Source organism: Lepus europaeus, chromosome 6, assembly GCF_033115175.1.
Source record: "Lepus europaeus isolate LE1 chromosome 6, mLepTim1.pri, whole genome shotgun sequence".
NCBI lineage: Eukaryota > Metazoa > Chordata > Mammalia > Lagomorpha > Leporidae > Lepus > Lepus europaeus.
In genome coordinates this window covers 108434341-108453017 of record NC_084832.1, presented here as the reverse complement: position 1 = coordinate 108453017, position 18677 = coordinate 108434341, and the positions used below count along the sequence as shown (strand labels likewise).

Here is an 18677-nt window from a genome sequence, read left to right as displayed (position 1 = left end):
ACTCTGATATGGAGTGTGGGTGTCCCCAGAAGCTACCTAACTCACTAAGCCGCAATGCAGGACCCTTTTTGCAGTTTGTTTATTGAAATTTGCCCTGTAAAATTTTCTATTGCCAGGTATTGCTGGTTATCTCTATGTGGTATAGTTTAGCATGTTCCTCTACTCTGTGTATGTTATATAAATTGGTAGAAAAATCTGGAGGCATAACCAAGTTCAGATTCTTCTTCCCTGTTTCTTATTTCCTCTTTTATTCATTCTTTGCCTTCTTATCTTCCTTCTCTTGCCCTGCCCTTCCCTTCACTTCCTACTATTTGGGTGATATTTTTTCTTCCTTAAGGTGACAAATAATACAAAGATACTTCAGAAAGGTCATGGATAATGGAATTAAAAGATCAGTTTATTTTTGCGCAAATTTTTTTGAAATCCATGTGTATGAGGGTTCCACAAAGTTTGTGGAAAAGGCATATTATGAAACAACAATGCATGCTTCCTTCCATGAACTTTTTGAATACCCTCATGTGTGGTTGTTTTCCCTTGTTTGATGCCAGCTGCTATTATGACTAATGCTTTAATTCATTAAGGATTACAAAGTGTGATATATTGTTATTTTGTGTCTCTTTATCTAGAATGCTTCTATAAAGAAAAACTTCCCCTCATTTACATTTTGATTAATTATATAGTTTGTATAAAAAACAGACTAAATCCTTCATACTCAGTATCTAAATTTTTATTTACTGATTTTTAAAAATTTATTTGGGAGACAGGAAGAGAGAGGGAGGGATAGAGAAAGAGAGCAACAGATCGAGTATGTGTGCACATTTTCACCCAGTGGTTCACTCTCTAAATACCCACAGTAACACGGCCGAGGCTGCAGCCAGGGCCAGAGCCAGGAGCTAGGATCATGATCCAGGTGTTTGACGTAAATGGCAGGAACCCGGTCACATGAGCCCTCTCTGCTGCATCCCAGGATCTGTGCTGTCAGGAAGCTGGAGTAGGGAATTGAAGCCATGTATTCCACAATGGGACATGGTTGTCTACTAAGCTAAATTGCACCCAGTTTCTGAGCTTTTAAAGGAAGGAGTCATTTGGAAAATTTTGACATATGGATAGAAAATGGAGGGAGACTGTGAGTGGTCTTCAGAAGTTCATGGAATATGTCTAATATGAAAAATGCATGGATTTCAAAATTTTTTGACATCAAAATAATCTTTTAATTTATTTTTCATGAACTTTTAGAAGTTTCCTCATATGGGGAAATCCTAAACAGGTATTGATAAATGAGCAGAAGTGGAAGGTAATTTGTTTTAAAGGAGTATTAAACAATTCTAATACTTAAAAAACATCAATGTGTTAGGTTTTTGAGAAGTCTACCTTGTATAAGCCAGTTAACGTGGTGAGGTATTTAGCTAATCCTTAAATACGTAATGGTTAAGAGCATGAGCTTTGAAGACACTCTTCCTGTTTTTAGATTTTGATTCTTACCATTATCACTTTGGATAAGTTGTGTAATGTCTGTATGTGTAAACATTAAACATAGCTCATCTATTAAATCAGGGTGATAATACTACCTCTCTTATAGGGTGGTTGTGTGCATTAAAGCAGTCATAACACTTTGAGCATTTAAAGAAATGCTTGGTATTTAGTAAGCTCTTGGCAGTTGCTGTTGCTGTTGTCATTATTTTTCTTTGTAGAAAGAAGAAAAGGAACTTCTGATGTTTAATTTTGTTTTTTCAAATCTCTCACAAAGTCTTGGTTTTGGTGTATTTGATCTCATGAATTTCATGCATTCCAGATTTGGTAAGGTCACATCTTGCGATCTTCACTGAATTAAAGTATCTAAGCTTTGTATATCCTTAGATGGAGAGACAACCTCTATTACTGTACCAAATATGTTAAAGTTTATCTATATGTGTGTAGCATTTTCCATTCAAGTGTGTGCTTTTTGAGGGAAGAGATTCACCCTATATTGTTATGTTTAATACTACTTGGTACAAGGATACTTCAAATAGTTTGTGAAAAACAGATTTAAAATATAAGTTCATTTCGGTGCCAAAAATTTTTTTAAATCCATACAAGAGAATGGGTTTCAAAATTTTGTGTACCAAAAGAAACTTTTAATTTTAATTTTCCAAGAACTTTTTGAAATACTCTCATACCAGTTATGGGGTCTATGCTGCCTACTATTTGTTCCATTAACTGTCTAACATCTCTTCTGTCATGTTTGCCTAGGGTATGTTTTTCAGATTCACAGATGAGTAAATAGCCTGGCCATCTAGCTACAGGATTTAAAGTACGTTTCTTTAAATAGGAAGTTTTTTTGTATTTTTAACTATGTGAGATGATGATTTCTTACAAGCGTTGAGCACTTCCAGGCTTATAAGAGAATATAAATTCATCATTTTACATACTGTTTATTTGAATTATAGTATTGTGTCTCCGTGGAGGCTGATATATGCTTGGTTTGTGGTTCTACATCACATATTCTCAGGATGCTTTATCAGTTTTTTTTTAGTATCTTATGTCTCATTTTTTTAAGCTACCAAATTGTTTTGATTATGTCTACAACCTTAGTCTCCTAAAGATTAAGAAAGATCCAAACCAATAATGAAAACATCTTCTGTGACTACAATGAGGTTAAACTCACCAACCCTCTGACATCTACTTAGCAACCATAGATGTTTTATGCTTGTGACACTGTGGAAGTGTTGTTCATGCGTAGTCTGCAGGCAAGTGAGATTTTCTTAGGAAAGGATCTCTATAATCCTTACCTTCTATGGGTTCAGAGATATTTATGGATTCAAATCTGATCTCCCTTACTCTAAAGTCCATTTTCATTGCTGCTACACTCATGTAACAAAGAAGTTAGCACTGTTTATTAGACTCCTTTTTCTTTTCTTTTTTTTTTTTTTTTTTTTTTGACAGAGTTAGAGAGAGGAAGAGAGAAAGGTCTTCCTTCTGTTGGTTCACCCCCCAAATGACCGCTACAGCCGGCGCACTGCACCAATCCAAAGCCAGGAGCCAGGTGCTTCCTCCTGGTCTCCCAAGTGGGTGCAGGGCCCAAGCACTTGGGCCATCTTCCACTGCTCTCCCAGGCCACAGCAGAGAGCTGGACTGGAAGAAGAGCAACTGGGACAGAATCCAGTGCCCCAGCTGGAACTAGAACCCGGGGTGCTGGCGCCACAGGCAGGGGATTAGCCTAGTGAGCTGTGGCGCTGGCCCCATTAGACTCCTTTAAAATGATGTGGTATCGGCACTTTGGTTTAAAGCGAACTCTGTCCTTGTCCTGTTATTGGCATTTTGCTGTATCCTAGTTTAAAAAAATATGCACTTATAGATTCCTTAAATATCTAATGGATAAGTACATATTCAAAATGTGTTTTACAAAACACTACATCTGTAGCAAAACTGATACACATAGGCATTTCTTTGTTTTTTTTTTTATTTTTAAAAAATTTTAGCTCCCGCATAAAAGGGAGACCATGCAGTATTTGTCTTTCTGTGTCCAACTTATTTCACTTACCATGATGTCTATCAGTTGCAACCATTTTGATACAAATGATAGAGTTCCATTCTTGTTTGTGGTTGAATAATATTCCATTGTGTATACATTCTACATTTTATCTATTCTTCTGATGATGGACACCTTGAGTGATTCCATATTTTGGCTATTATAAACAGTACTGTTGTAAACATGGCAGTGCAGGTATGTCTTTGATACAATATGTTCATGTCTTTTGGGTAGATACCCAGTAGTGGGATTGCTGGATCAAATGGCAAGTCTGTTTCTGGTTTTTAAGGAAATTTCCATACTGTCTTATACAGCGATTGCACTAATTTATATTCCCTTCAACAGTGTGTAAGAGTTCCCCTTTATTCACATCCTTGTCAGTGTTTGTTGCTCTCAGTCTTTTGGATAAGAGTCATTCAGACAGGGGTGAGGTGATTATTATCTCATTTTAGTTTGGATTTGCATGTTCCTGATGAATAGTGATGTTGAGTATTCTTTCATGTATTTGCTAGCCATTTATTTTTCTTCTTTTGAGAACTGTCTCTGAGGTCCATGGCCCTTTCTTAACTGCAATGGTTTGTTTTGTTGTTGTTGTTTTTTTATTTCCTAATATATTCTGGATATTAATCCTTTGTTGGATAAGTAGCTTGAAAATGTTTTCTCCCATTCTGTTGGAAGTCTTTTCATTGTATTGATCGTTTCCTTTGCTGTGTAAAAGCTTCTGAATTTGATACAATCCCATTTGTCTAGTTTTGCTTTTGTTGTCTATGTTTGGGGATATTATCTAAGAAATCATCACCTACACCAATGTCTTGAAGTGTTTCCTCTACATTTTATTCTAGTAGCTTTATAGTCTCAGGTCTTAAATTTAAGTCTTTGGTCCATCTTGAATTGATTTTGTAAATGGTGAGAGGTAAGGATCTAATTTCATGTTATTACACATATACACCCAGTTTTTCCAGCACAATATATTGAATAAATTATCCTTTCTCCAAAGTATGGTGTGCACATTTTTGTCAAAAATCAGTCAGCTATATTTATGTGGATTAATTCTGGGATCTGTTTTGCTTTATTGATATGTGTGTCAGTTTTTATGCTAGTTTTAATTACTATAGGTTTATAATATGCTTTGAAGTCAGTTATTGTCTCTATCTTTTTTTTTTTTTTTTTTGGTTAGGATCGCTTTGGCTATTCTTGGTCTTTTGTGATTCCATATGAATTTTATGATTTTTTAAAATAATTTTAGAAAGAATGTCATTGGTATTTTGATAGGGATGGCATTGAATCTGTAGATTGCTTTAAGTAGTATAGTTATTTTAATTATATTACAAACCGTGGACAAAGAGCATCTTTACATTTATTGTGTCTTTAATGATTTCTTTCATCAATATTTCATAACTTTTATTATAGAAATCTTTCATTTATTTCTAAATATTTGATACTTTGGGTGGCTATTGTGAACAGAAGTTCTTTCTTTCTTGATTCCCTTTTTGGCAAGTTCATCATTGGCATATAAAAAACTATTCTTTTTTGTATGTTTATTTTGTAACCTAGAAAGAACTTTACTGAATGTGTTTGTCAGCTCTAGCAGTTTTTTTTAAAAGATTTATTTATTTATTTGAAATGTGTAGTTACAGAGAGGGAGAGACAAAGACAGAGATCTTCCATCTGCTGGTTCACTCCCCAAATGGCCATAATGCCAGGGCTGGCCAGACTGAAGCCAGGAGCCAGGTGCTCCATCTGGGTCTCCCATGTGGGTGCAGAGGCCCGAGTGCTTGGGCCATCTTCCCGGCCTTCCCAGGCACATTAGCAGGAAGCTAGATAGGAAGTTGGGCAGTGTAGACTCCAGCTGGTATCCATATGGGATGCTGGCTCTGCAGGCAACAGTGTAACTCATTATGCCACAGCACTGACCCTAGGTCTGACAGGTTTTTGGTGGAATGTATAGGTTTTTCTATGTACAACATCATGTTATCTGCAAACATGGATATTTTGTCTTCCTCCTTTCCAATTTGAAGCTTTTTATTTCTTTCTCCTCCTTAATTTCTCTAATACTTTCAATACTATATTGAATAAAAGTGGTGACAAGGGACATCCTTTTATTCCAGATATGAGGGGAAATGCTTTCAGCTTTTCCCTGTGCAGTTTGTCATCCATAGCCTTTATAATTTTGAGATTTTCCTTATATAGTGAATTTATGGAGGTGTTTTTTCTATCATGAATGGATTTTGAATCTTTGCTTTATATCTTTGTCAAACAAGTGAAGAATTATATACTACTATAGTTTTAATGATCTGTGACTATTTTAAAATATATGAGAGTGAAGTTGAATATATTTTCATTTGATTATTACTTATAGCTCTTGCCTATTTTCCTGCTAATCTATGGTCTTTTTACTTTTTATTTGTTGAACTCTTTATTTAGTGGAGTGTTAAGCCTTTGATTATAATGGAAATTAAATATATGATATGTAAAAAAGAAAAAAGTGTTTTACAACTTTTAAGTTGAAAAAATTTAAATTACAACAAATATCCTGGTTACTATGTTTATTTATAGGTTCCCAACTGAATATATATAGCAAGCTACATATAGCAAATAAATGAAAATGCTTATTTTACCAATAATTTATAAAATGCCATAATATACTTAAAAGATGCAAAATAAAGAGATGTTTAGTGTTGAATATGGACTCAAATCTTATGATCTTAGTTTGTTCAGTACTGGCCAGAGTTCCTGCGAGGAGTAAATCAGATAGCGTTACCAAGTGATGTGCCTTTCACAGTATTTGATCCTTGGTGATCTCTTTCCTCTTTGTCATCTCCATCCATATCATTTTTAATCTATCTGAAAAGAGAGCACAACAGGGTAAGAGAATGAAGCATTCATATTGTACTTCAGTGAATATTTTATGTTTTCTTGTATTTTTACACACAGGATACCTTATCATAGTCCTCACTGGACAGAAGTGGAAACATAAGAATTGGACCTGTTTTTTCTTTTTGAGGTAAGTTCATTTGTAGAAAAATTAGTAAATTTTAAGCAGTCGGCTGCATCTTAGAAACTTTAACATTTGCACATATGCAGGGAAATATTGCAGATATCTGAAATGCTGGTAGTGGGGAGTGGTGTCTAGGTGCATGCAGCTCCCTGCCAGGACCTGGGTCCCATTGCAGGTGCCCTCGGGTGTTCTGGCCCTGGACCCCTGTTGCCTCTGTGCTTGTTTTTAAAGAGGGAATGATGAGGCTGTTTGTTCTATGTACCTCCTGGGTTACATGTTGTGAGAATAAATTGAATTCATGGACCTGAAAGTGTTTTACTAGAAAAAATGTAAAGTAAAGGCATTAATATTATGAGCTTTCATAGTAAAATGAATGAAGATTAGCAGGTACCTGCAGAGGATCTTTTAAGCATGACATTTTTGAATGTTATTAAACCTGCTTCTACTGTTGTACCAGTAGGACAGGGTCATCTTACTTGTTTCCAAGAAATTGGAAAACAGTAAAGAATAGGAAGAAGAAGAGGAAGAAGCAACAGAGAAGAAAGCAAGCCAACTAGTGATGCAGCCTTAAAAGCCTTGGCCTTGGCCGGCACCATGGCTCAACAGGCTAATCCTCTGCCTAGCGGCGCTGGCACACCGGGTTCTAGTCCTGGTCGGGGCGCCGGATTCTGTCCCGGTTGCCCCTCTTCCAGGCCAGCTCTCTGCTATGGCCTGGGAAGGCAGTGGAGGATGGCCCAAATGCTTGGGTCCCTGCACCCCATGGGAGACCAGGAGAAGCACCTGGCTCCTGCCTTCGGATCAGCGCGGTGCGCCGGCGGAGGCGGCCATTGGAGGGTGAACCAACGGCAAAGGAAGGCCTTTCTCTCTCTCTCTCTCTCACTGTCCACTCTGCCTGTCAAAAATTAAAAAAAAAAAAAAAAAAAGCCTTGGCCTTTTATAGGACTTCATGTACGTACTAGGAGAAACTTAAAGATGTTGTTCATCTGTAAGTGAATTGCCATTTAAAATCCATTTACAGCATTTTCAGTTATTAACTGAATAATTTATAGTTATTAATCTGCTTATATTATTTTTACATTCCTTGCTGTGGAAATAAGCCTAGTTTTGAATTTTTCCTTTTTCTCAAGTTTCAGCCATTCATCTATATACCTTGACATATGTGGTATGGTACTTGGTAAAACAAAATGAATGTTTCTTCTGTCTTCATTAATTTTTGTTTGTTTGTTTGGTCTTCTTTATAAAATTAAATCTTAAAAAGTATTTTTTTGTTTGAAGGGGAGAGGCCCTTTCACTCCCCAAATGCCCACAGTGGTTGGAGCGGGGCTGAGGCTGGGCTGAGGCGGGGCTGGAGCAGAGCCAGGAACTCAGTCCTAGTCTCCTATGTGTGAGTGGCAAAGACCCAGTTACTTGAGCCATCCCTGCTGCCTCCCAGGGTTTGCACTGGTAGGATGCTGGAGTCAGGAGCAAGAGCAGAGAACAGCTTAACTGCTAAACACCTGCTGTTTTACTTTTTTAATTTCCTTTATTTCTGTTGGTATTTTTCTTCTACCCACCAAGCACATGTCTTCTTATCTCTTTGGGCTGAGTCTTTTTTCACATATCTTCCTATTCTGTTAAAGGTGCTAAGACTATATTTGGAATTAATGTACTTTCCTCCCCCCGCCAAGTCACTATGTTTTGGGCGAGAAATACTGCTCACATAGTAGTAAAATTGCCTTCCATCTTCATGTACTCTACTATTTATATATTTCCCCATTCCAGTGTGGTGGTTGTTACTCTGTAGCGAGATAATTTGGTCATCTTTTGTCTAAAGTTGCAGCTATTATCTCTATATTTTAGTTTAGAAAAATATGTTTTTCTCATGCAATTTACTTGCTTGGTGACCAGTGTGGCTGCATTTGGGGCCTTTAATGATTTACTGGCAACACATCCTTTAGTCCTCAGAGCTAGGGCAACAGTTTTAATTCTCCTGATATCTACTTAGCCTGTAAATTATTGCTTGGCTGAATCATCTGGCACCCACTTTTGTACTTTTTATATTATTGCAAGTCATTTGAGAAATGTTTGAGAAATGTTTGTTACTTAGTAAACAACTTATTTAGCTACACCTAGGAAGCACTTTGTTGGCTTCCACAAAAAATGCTTGTGCAGCCCAGTGAAACAGGTGTCGAGGACCTTCACCAATTCCTTTTTTTTTTTTAAGGTTTTTATTTAATTAATACAAATTTCATATGTACAGCTTTTAGGAATATAGTGGTTCTCCTCCCCCCCCCCCATTCCTGCCCTCCCACGCCCCACTCCCATCCTACTTCCTACTCCCTCTTCCATTCCATTCTTCATTAAGATTCATTTTAATTAACTTTATATACAGAAGGCCAATTCCATACTAAGTAGAGATTTCAACAGTTTGTACCCACACAGACACACAAAGTATAAAGTACAGTTTGAAGACAAGTTTTACTGTTAATTCTCATAGAACACCTCATTAAGGACAGAGGTCCAACATGGGGAGTAAGTGCACAGTGACTCCTGTTATTGATTTAACAATTAACACTCTTATTTCTGAAGTCAGTGACCACCTGAGGCTCTTGACATGAGCTGCCAAGGCTATGGAAGCCTTTTGAGTCCACAAACTCTGTCAGTGTTTAGACAAGGCCACATGCAAAATGGAAGTTCTCTCCTCCCTTCAGAGAAAAGTATCTCCTTCTTTGTTGGCCTGTTTCAGAGATCCTTCATGCAGAACAGTTTTTGCCACAGTGTCTTGGCTTTCCATGTCTGAAATGCTGTCATGGGATTTTCATCCAGATTCAAATGCCTTTGGGGCTGATTCTGAGGTCAGAGTGCTGTTTAGGGCATTTGTCATTCTATGAGTCTGCTGTGTGGACTGCTTCCCATGTTTCAACAATTCCTTTTTACGTACATAGTGAATGTGGGGTGTGGGAGAAGGGCCTAGTTTTATCATCTTCATCATCTAACACTCATATGGTCTGAAGCTTTACCCCCGAGCCTGAAATGTCAGGTTTGTAAAACCAGCACAGTGTTTCCTACATCATGATTTGTTAGGATTAAACGTGATAGCATATAGAAAGCACCTGGTGAGGACAGGGGCACGTTAAGTGCTCAGGGAATTAGTGTCATTGCTGACTTTGCCTCCCCTTTATTGTCACCACTATTGTGATTATGTAGCAAAGTCTAAAGGTGGTTTTGAACAGATGGGCTCCCTCAGAATGGAATCTGGTGTTGGTAAAGGGCTGTTATTGAAGTAGATCACTAAGCTCATTCATCTTAGTTAAGATGTAAAAGTCCAGACTCAGCGATACAGCAACCTGATTGACCAAGATTACTGCAGACTTAGGAAAATGGGTTAATTGGTCACTAATGAGCTGTGTTTTTTGGACTACGGTTTGATTTTTTGAAACACACAGTTCAACTTTAGACTTACCTGTTTTCAGAAGTAGGTAGTTATATTTAAACTCTTTTCCTTATCAAACAAAAAGCAATAACCATTTTAAAAGAAAAAATCTATCTTTTCAATTTATTTATTTTGTTTGGATAAGCTGAAAAAAATTTCACTCTAAAATCAGGTCTTAAAAAACAGGTATGTATAGTGATTAATCATCCAACTTCCTTTGGCTACACACACATAAACACACACACAGAGATTTTATCTTATTTCAAAATATGAGTGTACAAACTGCAGGAGCTGAAAAACAACACATTGAATGGATTTTTGCTAGAAGTTACAGGGATGATTGAAATTACTTTTGTGTGAAAACTAAATAAAATCTTTTTATGTGAGAATACTAGGAAGTGTTTTCCATTGAGAAAATATTTTAGCTCTTTGAATTTTCAGCATTTAGTTCATATGAGGTAAAAGAGCCCTGAATCAGTCAAACATTTTTAATCATACAGAACTTATTTAAAATCATATATTCTGAATATAATTCTTCAAAGTCCTTTAAAAAGAGTAGACATTTCCAAGTTTGTGAGCTTGTGAGGATTCTGTTTAGGAGAGAAAGCTAAACCAGCTAAGAATCTGGGTAAGAGTTGCCTAGAGTGTTTTGATTATTCTATCCAAAAAGGATTATTTCTATCATTTAAACACAGGCCTTTAAAACACTAAAATATATACATATGGGCGAGATTCCAAGATGGCAGATTACAGAACAACATACTACACTAGCTAGGCTAGGGATAAATAGTAAAAAAAAAAAAAAAAAAAAAAAATAGTGTAGGAAGTGCACTCTCAAGGGAGAATTGGATAGAAGACGACACTGGCAATCCTGCAAGAAGAAGAGGAACACTGTGGACCATGTGGAGGGTGCAGACATGCAGCATGAACATGAACAGAATGTAGGACTTCGGTAGCAGAGAGCCAGAGCAGGCAGCAGCTTGGAGATGGAGGTGAGACTGGACTGCATCAAACCATGGTGATATAGCTGGAGGGAGAGCATGGTGTGAATCTGGACTTGAGCCCTGGGGTCAGCAGGTGCCTGTGGACCCAGTGTAAGTAGTGGGGACACATTCATCTAGCCCTAACCTCCCCACAACAGCACCCACTGCCCAGCCGAGAAAGCAAAGGCATCATTTTGGGTTTGGACTGGAGCTGTGGAAGACTTTGTGTACGTTCACAGCAACTTGCTCAGACAGGACGGCATCTTCTCGGCAGTACTGGCAGCAGGGGCAGTTAGAGAGCAACATTCAGCCAGATTCTAGAGGAGGGAAAAATCTGCAGCACCCACTGACTTTGAGCCTGGCTGGGAAGTGGATGGGCACACATGTAGAACTGTAAGGTGACCCCAGGCTTCCAGGATCAAGGTGCCAAGGCAGAGCTGGCTTGGGAACATCTGCCTCTCTGTTGCCTAGACAAAGGCTGACAGGCTGACAAAGCAGAGCAATGTGGGAGCCCTGTGTGCTGAGACTGTGGGGACCCTGTGATTTTTTTTCTAAAGATTATTTATTTTAAAGTCAGAGTTACACAGAGAGAGAGGGAGAGGGAGAAAGAGAAAGGGAGAGAGAGAGAAAGAGGTCTTCAATCCGCTGGTTCACTCCCCAGATGGCTGCAAGAGCCAGAGCTGTGCTGATCCGAAGCCAGGAGCCGGGAGCTTCTTCCAGGTCTCCCACGCGGGTGCAAGGGCCCAAGGACTTGGGACATCTTCTTCTGCTTTCCCAGGCCATAGCAGAGAGCTGGATCAGAAGTGGAGCAGCCGGGACTCAAACCTGCGCCCATATGGGATGCTGGCACTGCAGGTGGCAGCTTTACCTGCTATGCCACAGCGCCAGCCACCCAAGGGCTCGGTGATTATGTGAGAAGTGGCAGACTGTAGCTGAGTCTCTGGGCAATCACTGGGTGTGGCTCTACATGCTTGAAGCTCCTTGGTTGCCTACGGCAGATCAGTGCAGTGGGAACTGTGCTCACAGTGAGGCCTGTGCAGATCATTTGCGTGGTTCATTTGGTGGTATGGATGAGTGTTGAACATACTGGGGGCTATCACCTAGGCATTGCTTAGCTTGGAAGAGAGGAGGTGAAGAGGTGATCACACCAACAGAGGTGACCATTCTTCCACTTCTGTTAATGAGAGGAAATCTACATGCCCAACTTGGGTGTTACCTGGGATACTTGCTCCACCCTGGAGCACTAACCAGAGCTCCCTGGCCACACCCACCACACACTTTTTGGTATTCACTGAAAGTGGAGACATTCCACAAAGCCACAGAGGCATAGTTCAAGCTCCCTGGCCACACCCACCACACACTTTTTGGTATTCACTGAAAGTGGAGACATTCCACAAAGCCACAGAGGCATAGCTCAAAGATAAAAGACGTCAGAAAGGAGAAAAAACAATCAGTTTCACAAATGCCTAAAATAAATGCAGAAATTCAAGAGACAAAAAGACAAAATGACCCTACCAAAGGAACAAAAGAACATTTCTGTATTAGAATGTGGAGATGAAGAGATTAAGGAAATTCCAGAAATGGATTTTAAAAATTAATTGTGGAATTACTCAAAAGCAATCAGAAGAAAATCCATGAACTAAAGAAAACCACAAATGACTTGAATGAAAATTGCTCCCATGAAATTGATATTTTAAAGATAAATCAAAGTGAAATATTAGAAATGAATAATTCAATTGTTCATATGAAAAAAAAGCCTTAACAGCCAACTTGGCAAGGCAGAAGAAAGAATTTCCAAACTAGAAGGCAAATATGGAAATATTACAGTCAGACCAAAAATAAAAACAAGAAAAAAATAGAACACCTAAAATGAGTGTTGGAGATTTATGGGATACTATCAGACGAACGTACATAAGTGTTTAGGAGTTCTTGAAGGTATGGAAAGAGAGAATGGATTAGAAGGCCTATTTAGTGAAATAATTACAGAAAACTTCCCCAATTTGGAGAAATAAAGGGACATCTAAGTAGAGAAAGCACATAGAACTAACACAAATGGCCAGAAAAGATCTTTACCATGACACATTGCACTCAAACTTTCCCTAGTAAAATATAAAAAGAAAAGATTCTAAAATGGGCATGAGGGAAATACCTGATTACTTTCAGAGGATCTCCAGTTAAAATCAGAGCTGATGCTCATCAAAAACCCTGAAGACTAGAAGAGAATGCCAAGATATATTCTAAGTCTTAAAAGAAAAATCCCGTCAACCTAGAATACTATACCCTGCAAAGTTCTCATTTATGAATGAAGGTGAAATAAGCCTTCCAATAAGCAACAGAAATTGAAAGAATTTTCTTTCAGATGTCATACACAAAAACACAGAAAGATAGCCATCATTATGAAAGAACATGAAGGCAAAAAATCTCCCAGTAAAACTACAAAAGGAATCCAAAATAAACAATAGGAATATTTATGGAAAAATGTCAGGGCCAAGTTGTTACTTAGCAACAATCACCTTGAATGTAGATGGCCTCAACTCTTCAGTTAAAAGATGGCTGAATGGATTAAAAAACAATACCCATCTATGTGCTGCCTATAAGAAACACATCTCACCAACAAAGATACATGCAGACTGAAAGTGAAAGGATGGAAAAAGATATTCCATGCTAATGGAAAGCAAAAAAAGGCAGGTGCTGCATCCTAAAATCAAAACTGTTAAAAAGAGATAAAGAAGGGCACTATGTAATGATTAAGGGTTCAACTGAACAGAAAGATACAGTAAGTACTTACACACCAATTACAGGGCTCCTGGCTATTTAAAAGAAATTTTAATGGGTCTAAATTTAGGGAGGCACAGACTCCAATACAGTAGTTATGGGGGGCTACAATTACCCACTCTTATCAATGGACAGATCAACTAGATAGAAAATCAACAAAGAAACAACAGAGCTAATCAACACCATGGACAAAATGGACCTAACAGATATGTACAGAACTTTTTACCTCACAGTTGGAGAATACACATTCTTCTCATTAGTCCATGGAACTTTCTCTAGGATAGACCATATGCTGAGCTATAAAGGAAGTCTCAGCACAGTCTAAAAAAATTGAAATCATACCATGTATCTTCTTTGACCATAGTGGAATGAAATTGGAAATCAGCAACTCAAGAATCTCTAGATCATGTGCAAACATATAGAGACTGAATAACATGTTCCTGAATGTGCAGTGGGTAACAGAAGAAGTCAAAAGAGAAATTAAAAAATTTCTGGAAATGAATGAAGGCAACAATACATCATATAAAAACTTAGGGGATACAGCAAAAGCAGTGTTCACAGGGAAGTTTATGGCAGCTGATGCCGACATAAAGAAATTGGAAAGGTACCAAATTAATGAGCTGTCAGTTCATCTCAAGGACCTAGAAAAATAACAACAAGCCAACCCCAAAATTAGGAGGAAAGAAATAATTAAAATTAGAGAAAAAACACAATTGAGAGCAATTTTTTTTGGAAAAAAAAAATAAAATTGATAAACCATTGGCCCAACTAACCAAAAAGAAAAGAAAGGAAAAGAAAAGAAAAAGAGGGAGAAGACCTAAAACAATAAAATCATGATGAAAAAGTAAATATAACAATGGGTGCCACAGAAATAAAAAGAATCATCAGGAATTACAACAAAGAGCTGCATGCTAACAAAGTGGGTAACCTGGAAGAAATTGATAGATCTGTAGACTTGTCCAGTCTACCAAAATTGTGTCATGAAGACATGGAAAACCTAAACAGACCAATAGCCAAGACAGAAATCAGAAATAAAGACCTCCAAACAAAGAAAAGCCCAATCAAAATACCAACAACATTCTTCACAGATCTAGAAAAAATTATGCTAAAATTAATATTAAAACACAAGAGACCCTGAATAACTAAAGCAATCTTTTTTTTTTTTTTTTTTTTTTTTGGACAGGCAGAGTGGACAGTAGAGGGAGACAGAGAGAAAGGTCTTCCTTTTGCCTTTGGTTCACCCTCCAATGGCCGCCGCGGTAGGCGCGCTGTGGCCGGCGCACCGCGCTGATCCGATGGCAGGAGCCAGGTGCTTCTCCTGGTCTCCCATGGGGTGCAGGGCCCAAGGACTTGGGCCATCCTCCACTGCACTCCCTGGCCACAGCAGAGAGCTGGCCTGGAAGAGGGGCAACCGGGACAGGATCGGTGCCCCGACTGGGACTAGAACCTGGTGTGCTGGCGCCACAAGGCGGAGGATTAGCCTAGTGAGCCGCGGCGTCGGCCCAACTAAAGCAATCTTAAACAACAACAACAAAAAAGCCGGAGATTCCATAATACCTGATTTCAAGATATACTGCAGGCCAGGTATAATCAAAACAGCCTGGTACTGGCACAAAAACAGACATGTAGACCAGTGAAAGGGTAGAACCTCCGGCAATCAGTCCACACATCTATAACGAACTAATCTTTGACAAAGGAGCTAAAACCAATCTCTGGATCAAGGACAGTATCTTCAACAAATGGTGCTGGGAAAACTGGATCTCCATGTTTGGAAGTATGGAACCAGGCCCCTACCTTATACCTTATACAAATATCTACTCAAATTGATCAAAGACCTAAATCTATGACCCAATACCATCAAATTACTAGAGAACATTGGGGAAACTCTGCAAGACATTGGCATAGTCAAAGACTTCTTGGAAAAGACCCCAGAAGCACAGACAATTGAACCAAAATTAATAAATGGGATTACATCAAATTGAGAAGCTTTTGCACTACAAAAGAAACAGTCAGCAAGTAAAGAGGCCACTGACAGAATGGGAGAAACTATTTGCAAACTATGCAACTGATAAAGGGTTAACATCCAGAATCTGTAAAGAGCTCAAGAAATTCAATAACAACAAAAGCCTTAAAGCCCCTTAGTTTTTTATTTGTTTGCTTGCTTGTTTGTTTGAAAGACAGAGTTAGGGAGAGACAAAAAGAGATCTTCCATCCCTTGGATCACTTCTCTCTCTCTTTTTTTTTTTTTTTTTTGGACAGGTGGAGTTAGAGAGAGAGACAGAGAGAAAGGTCTTCCTTTTCCGTTGGTTCACCCACCAAGTGGCAGCTACAGCTGGCACATTGCAGCCGGTGCACTGGGCAGATCTGAAGCCAGGAGCCAGGTACTTCCTCCTGGTCTCCCATGTGGGTGCAGGGCCCAAGCACTTGGGCCATACTCCACTGCCTTCCTGGGCCACAGCAGAGAGCTGGACTGGAAGAGAGCAACCGGGACAGAATCTGGCGCCCCAACCAGGACTAGAACCCCGGGTGCCGGCGCCACAGGCAAAGGATTAGCCTAGTGAGCTGCAGCACCAGCCTAGATCACTTCTAAAATGGCTGTGATGATTGGCGCTGGGACAGGCTGACACCAGGAGCCAGGAACTCCAGCCAGGTCTGTCATGTGTGTGCAGGGGCCCAAACACTTGGGCCATCTTCTGCCTTCCCAGGTGTATTACCAGGGAACTGAATTGAAAGTGGAGCAATCAGGAGTTGAACTGGCACCCATATGGGATCTAGTGTGGCAGGCTGCAACTTAACCTGTTGTGCCACATCATTGTTTCAAGCCCCTTAGTTTTTAAGCTGCCTGAAGACATGAATAGTCTGATTCCTACATACCTTACTAATTTTTTAAAGATTTATTTATTTATTTGAAAGTCAGAGTTACACAGAGAGAGAAGGAGAGGCAGAGAGAGAGAGAGGTCTTCCATCTACTGGTTCACTCCCTAGCTGGCCACAAAGACCAGAGCTGGGTCAATCTGAAGCCAGGAGTCAGGAGTTTCTTCTGGGTCTCCCACACGGGTGCAGGGCCTCAAGGACTTGGCTCATCTTCTGCTGCTTTCCCAGGCCATAGAAGAGAGCTGGATCGGAAGTGGAGCAGCCAGGACTCCAACTGGTGCCCATGTGGGATGTGGGCACTGCAGGCAGCGGCTTTATCTGCTATGCCACAGCACCGGCCCATACTAGTTCTTTATTATTCAAGTTGTCTTCAAGTATCTAGCTCGTTGCTTAGAATTTATACCCCAAGATATTGGGCAAATCGAATGCTAAAAGAAAAAGCTGCAGTTTCTTATAATGAGTGGTCAGCAGCAGAAGTTTTAGACTTATGAAGATCTAAGTTTGAAATCTGGCACTGCCACATAAATTATATTACCTTGGGAAAGTACTAAAGTTTCTGAGCTTTATTCCCTCAGTTGTAAAAATCAAGGACTTCATGCCTATCTCAAAAGGTGGCTGAATGACTGTGTGTGTGTGTATGTATGTGTGTGTATTCGAAGTATTCATGAGATGACAACAAAAATTATCAATATGATTATCAAATGTAGGCAACATTGACATGCCCAAACAAATTCTGTTATCTCATAACCACACTTTAATAACATAGAGAAGCTGTACTTAAAATTTTAATGTGTAGATACCATCTTTAGTGTTGGAAATGCATTTATTTTTCTTTTGAGAGGAAGGGAGGGAGAGGAGAAGGGAGAGAGGGAGATAGAGAACACAAATGAGAGAACACATGCTCCCATTTGCTGGTTCACTCCCTGAATGTCTGCAATGGCCAGGGCTGAGCTAGGCTGGTGCAGGAACTGAATCCAAGTCTCCACGTTGGTGGCAGGAACCCAATTACATGAGCCATCATGACTGCTTCCCAGTGTCTGCATTGATGGGAAGATGGGGTCAGGAGCTGGAGCCAGGGAATCAAATTATGAAGTGGGATGTGGGAATCCTAAACCATGTTATTTTAATTGAACTATTTTAAATGAACTATTGTTTAAAAAATTAATAGCTTCTGTTACACAGATTGTAGTTGCTTTAAATCTTTCTGGAAAATGATATTAGTAAAAACAGAATGAGTATGGATGCTCCATATATGTTGAAATAATTAGTATGTAACTGTACAAATGGTGTGGTTCAGATTTCAGAAAAAGAAATCTCCAGGTGTCAGAAGAGCCATTGAAGTTTCAGGGGAAGCCATAAAACTTGAGCTGGGCCTGTAAGGATGAAGAAAGGAAGAGAAAGAGTTTGGGTAGAGTGAGGGAAGATATTTTTGGATTAGGAAACATTTTGAGCTAAAATAAAAAGAGATTGACATCATGGCGAGGGCTCCAGGTAAGGATGGAATGTGGAAGAGAGATGAATGAACTGCGTTCAGTGCAGTGAAAGCCAGTAGGAACTATTTTAGATTCTTGATCCCTGGAACAGTATTTTGAATAGGTATCTGGGAATATATATTTGGAAAGATTAATCGGGAAGTTCTTTTTAAAAGATATGTGGGCAGAGATAGACCTTGAGAATGAATTGTTTCTAATTAAAGCATTAAGTGCAGTCACTGTACACACCAAGATAAACTATATTCTTGGCTATTAAGAGTAATCAACAAATTGTAAAAAGATTGAAATTGTGCAGAGTACATTTTGTGAATCTAGTGGAGCCATACTGAAAATCAGTCTCAGAAAGGTAACAGGCATACCTCCAAACACTTAGACTATAAGCAACACATTTCTAACTAATTCATAGGATAAGGAGGAAGTCCGAAGAGAAAGAAAAAAAAAATCATTGTACAGAATGAAAATGAAAACAGAATATATGAAAATTTGTGGGACACAACTAAAGCAGTGTTGGAAATAATAATAATATAAAAATACCCTCTATATCTAAAGTGCAGAATGCTGTTGATTCTTCTGAGGCCATCAATAGAATGTGTAAGGCTGAGAACAACTCACTGAGCCTGGAGATGGTCAATCA

At 39.0% G+C, this 18677-nt stretch overlaps 1 protein-coding gene across 4 annotated transcripts in view; it reads left to right on the top strand.

The window, feature by feature from the left end:
* EPS8 (EGFR pathway substrate 8, signaling adaptor) overlaps nucleotides 1–18677 on the top strand; it is a 205277-nt gene that overhangs the window by 63538 nt on the left and 123062 nt on the right. For 3 of the 4 annotated variants that reach the window (XM_062194883.1, XM_062194882.1, XM_062194884.1), the window contains exon 2: nucleotides 6443–6512. The exons of the other annotated variant lie outside the window; for it this stretch is intronic. The gene's annotated coding sequence lies outside the window, so the exon portion shown is untranslated. The remainder of the gene's footprint in view (nucleotides 1–6442; nucleotides 6513–18677) is intronic. 4 annotated transcript variants of the gene reach the window in all.